Below are 5000 nucleotides of genomic sequence, written 5' to 3'. Positions count from 1 at the left end.
AGAACAGAACAGATCAGATCAGATCAGATCAGATCAGATCAGATCAGATCAGATCAGATCAGAACAGAACAGAACAGATCAGGGGTTCATTTGATGACATCCAGCGCCGATACCAGACCTCTGTGCTCCAGTATCGCCTCTCAACTCCAAGTATGGATACTGCAGTCACTGGAGATGGTGTGCATCATTACCAGTATTGTCCATATTGTTTACCTGTCTATTTAGGACTTATATTTACATATTGTCTACATCGAAGCTACATTGTGGATGGACTGTCTTGCCCAAAAGCTGGAATCGAACCGGGAACGCTTAATGCTGGACCATCTAGTCCAAGCTGAATTTAATAACTCTGTCTTGTATTATTCTCTGAAATGTCTTACTTGAAATGCACTTTTCTCCAAGTTTTTTTTCTTGTAAAAAACTGTTTAATACTTGCAAATGGGCAGCACGGTGGCAGAGGGGTTAGTGCGTCTGCCTCACAATACCAAGGTCCTGAGTAGTCCTGAGTTCAATCCCGGGCTCGGGATCTTTCTGTGTGGAGTTTGCATGTTCTCCCCGTGACTGTGTGGGTTCTACTCCGGCTTCCTCCCACCTCCAAAAACATGCACCTGGGGATAGGCTCCTCCCACCTCCAAGGACATGCACCTGGGGATAGGCCCCTCCCACCTCCAAAGACATACACCTGGGGATAGGCCCCTCCCACCTCCAAGGACATGCACCTGGGGATAGGCCCCTCCCACCTCCAAAGACATACACCTGGGGATAGGCCCCTCCCACCTCCAAAGACATGCACCTGGGGATAGGCCCCTCCCACCTCCAAAGACATGCACCTGGGGATAGGCCCCTCCCACCACCAAAGACATGCACCTGGGGATAGGCCCCTCCCACCTCCAAAGACATGCACCTGGGGATAGGCCCCTCCCACCACCAAAGACATGCACCTGGGGATAGGCCCCTCCCACCTCCAAAGACATGCACCTGGGGATAGGCCCCTCCCACCTCCAAAGACATGCACCTGGGGATAGGCCCCTCCCACCACCAAAGGGGGATAAGTTGATTGGCAACACTAAATGCTCCCTAGTGTGTGAATGTTGTCTATCTGTGTTGGCCCTGCGATGAGGTGGCAACTTGTCCAGGGTGTACCCCGCCTTCCGCCCGATTGTCAACCCCGAAGGGAATAAGTGGTAGAAAATGGATGGATGGTCTTTTTTACTTGAAGAAAATTGTTGTTTACTTGAAAATCTTTTTTTTTACACTTGCAATTAATTTTTGTAATTGAAGAAAATAGTTTTTATACTTGCCATTAATGTTTTACAACTGTTTTATACTCTTTTTAGACGAAATCCTTTTTTTTACTCGTAGAAAAGCGTTTTATGCTGCAAATGAGTGGTCATGAGTAAAACTAATGAGTGGTCATGAGTAAAACTAATGAGTGGTCGTGAGTAAAACTAATGAGCGGTCGTGAGTAAAACTAATGAGCGGTCGTGAGTAAAACTAATGAGCGGTCGTGAGTAAAACTAATGAGTGGTCATGAGTAAAACTAATGAGTGGTCGTGAGTAAAACTAATGAGTGGTCATGAGTAAAACTAATGAGTGGTCATGAGTAAAACTAATGAGTGGTCGTGAGTAAAACTAATGAGCGGTCATGAGTAAAACTAATGAGCGGTCGTGAGTAAAACTAATGAGCGGTCTTGAGTAAAACTAATGAGCGGTCATGAGTAAAACTAATGAGTGGTCGTGAGTAAAACTAATGAGTGGTCGTGAGTAAAACTAATGAGTGGTCGTGAGTAAAACTAATGAGTGGTCATGAGTAAAACTAATGAGTGGTCGTGAGTAAAACTAATGAGCGGTCATGAGTAAAACTAATGAGTGGTCGTGAGTAAAACTAATGAGTGGTCGTGAGTAAAACTAATGAGCGGTCATGAGTAAAACTAATGAGTGGTCGTGAGTAAAACTAATGAGCGGTCATGAGTAAAACTAATGAGTGGTCGTGAGTAAAACTAATGAGCGGTCATGAGTAAAACTAATGAGTGGTCGTGAGTAAAACTAATGAGTGGTCGTGAGTAAAACTAATGAGTGGTCGTGAGTAAAACTAATGAGCGGTCGTGAGTAAAACTAATGAGCGGTCGTGAGTAAAACTAATGAGCGGTCGTGAGTAAAACTAATGAGCGGTCGTGAGTAAAACTAATGAGCGGTCGTGAGTAAAACTAATGAGCGGTCGTGAGTAAAACTAATGAGTGGTCATGAGTAAAACTAATGAGCGGTCATGAGTAAAACTAATGAGTGGTCATGAGTAAAACTAATGAGTGGTCATGAGTAAAACTAATGAGCGGTCATGAGTAAAACTAATGAGCGGTCATGAGTAAAACTAATGAGTGGTCATGAGTAAAACTAATGAGCGGTCATGAGTAAAACTAATGAGTGGTCATGAGTAAAACTAATGAGTGGTCATGAGTAAAACTAATGAGTGGTCATGAGTAAAACTAATGAGCGGTCATGAGTAAAACTAATGAGCGGTCATGAGTAAAACTAATGAGTGGTCATGAGTAAAACTAATGAGCGGTCGTGAGTAAAACTAATGAGCGGTCATGAGTAAAACTAATGAGTGGTCATGAGTAAAACTAATGAGCGGTCATGAGTAAAACTAATGAGCGGTCGTGAGTAAAACTAATGAGTGGTCATGAGTAAAACTAATGAGCGGTCGTGAGTAAAACTAATGAGTGGTCGTGAGTAAAACTAATGAGCGGTCATGAGTAAAACTAATGAGTGGTCGTGAGTAAAACTAATGAGCGGTCGTGAGTAAAACTAATGAGTGGTCGTGAGTAAAACTAATGAGCGGTCATGAGTAAAACTAATGAGCGGTCGTGAGTAAAACTAATGAGAGGTCGTGAGTAAAACTAATGAGCGGTCATGAGTAAAACTAATGAGCGGTCGTGAGTAAAACTAATGAGCGGTCATGAGTAAAACTAATGAGCGGTCGTGAGTAAAACTAATGAGTGGTCGTGAGTAAAACTAATGAGCGGTCGTGAGTAAAACTAATGAGTGGTCGTGAGTAAAACTAATGAGTGGTCGTGAGTAAAACTAATGAGCGGTCGTGAGTAAAACTAATGAGTGGTCATGAGTAAAACTAATGAGTGGTCGTGAGTAAAACTAATGAGCGGTCGTGAGTAAAACTGAGTGGTCGTGAGTAAAACTAATGAGCGGTCGTGAGTAAAACTAATGAGCTGTCGTGAGTAAAACTAATGAGTGGTCGTGAGTAAAACTAATGAGCGGTCATGAGTAAAACTAATGAGCGGTCATGAGTAAAACTAATGAGTGGTCGTGAGTAAAACTAATGAGTGGTCATGAGTAAAACTAATGAGCGGTCGTGAGTAAAACTAATGAGTGGTCATGAGTAAAACTAATGAGTGGTCGTGAGTAAAACTAATGAGCGGTCATGAGTAAAACTAATGAGTGGTCGTGAGTAAAACTAATGAGTGGTCGTGAGTAAAACTAATGAGCGGTCATGAGTAAAACTAATGAGCGGTCATGAGTAAAACTAATGAGTGGTCATGAGTAAAACTAATGAGCGGTCATGAGTAAAACTAATGAGCGGTCGTGAGTAAAACTAATGAGTGGTCATGAGTAAAACTAATGAGTGGTCGTGAGTAAAACTAATGAGTGGTCGTGAGTAAAACTAATGAGTGGTCATGAGTAAAACTAATGAGTGGTCGTGAGTAAAACTAATGAGCGGTCGTGAGTAAAACTAATGAGTGGTCGTGAGTAAAACTAATGAGCGGTCATGAGTAAAACTAATGAGCGGTCGTGAGTAAAACTAATGAGAGGTCGTGAGTAAAACTAATGAGCGGTCATGAGTAAAACTAATGAGCGGTCGTGAGTAAAACTAATGAGCGGTCATGAGTAAAACTAATGAGCGGTCGTGAGTAAAACTAATGAGCGGTCGTGAGTAAAACTAATGAGTGGTCGTGAGTAAAACTAATGAGCGGTCGTGAGTAAAACTAATGAGTGGTCGTGAGTAAAACTAATGAGTGGTCGTGAGTAAAACTAATGAGCGGTCGTGAGTAAAACTAATGAGTGGTCATGAGTAAAACTAATGAGTGGTCGTGAGTAAAACTAATGAGCGGTCGTGAGTAAAACTAATGAGTGGTCGTGAGTAAAACTAATGAGCGGTCGTGAGTAAAACTAATGAGCTGTCGTGAGTAAAACTAATGAGTGGTCGTGAGTAAAACTAATGAGCGGTCATGAGTAAAACTAATGAGCGGTCATGAGTAAAACTAATGAGTGGTCGTGAGTAAAACTAATGAGTGGTCGTGAGTAAAACTAATGAGTGGTCGTGAGTAAAACTAATGAGTGGTCGTGAGTAAAACTAATGAGTGGTCGTGAGTAAAACTAATGAGTGGTCGTGAGTAAAACTAATGAGTGGTCGTGAGTAAAACTAATGAGTGGTCGTGAGTAAAACTAATGAGTGGTCGTGAGTAAAACTAATGAGTGGTCATGAGTAAAACTAATGAGTGGTCGTGAGTAAAACTAATGAGGGGTCGTGAGTAAAACTAATGAGTGGTCATGAGTAAAACTAATGAGTGGTCGTGAGTAAAACTAATGAGTGGTCATGAGTAAAACTAATGAGCGGTCGTGAGTAAAACTAATGAGTGGTCATGAGTAAAACTAATGAGTGGTCGTGAGTAAAACTAATGAGTGGTCGTGAGTAAAACTAATGAGTGGTCATGAGTAAAACTAATGAGTGGTCGTGAGTAAAACTAATGAGCGGTCGTGGGTAAAACTAATGAGTGGTCGTGAGTAAAACTAATGAGCGGTCATGAGTAAAACTAATGAGTGGTCGTGAGTAAAACTAATGAGTGGTCGTGAGTAAAACTAATGAGCGGTCATGAGTAAAACTAATGAGTGGTCGTGAGTAAAACTAATGAGCGGTCGTGAGTAAAACTAATGAGTGGTCATGAGTAAAACTAATGAGTGGTCGTGAGTAAAACTAATGAGTGGTC

The sequence above is a fragment of the Entelurus aequoreus genome, linkage group LG25 (genome assembly GCF_033978785.1).
Source record: "Entelurus aequoreus isolate RoL-2023_Sb linkage group LG25, RoL_Eaeq_v1.1, whole genome shotgun sequence".
Classification (NCBI taxonomy): Eukaryota; Metazoa; Chordata; class Actinopteri; order Syngnathiformes; family Syngnathidae; genus Entelurus; species Entelurus aequoreus.
Note: the sequence above shows the minus strand (reverse complement) of the source record.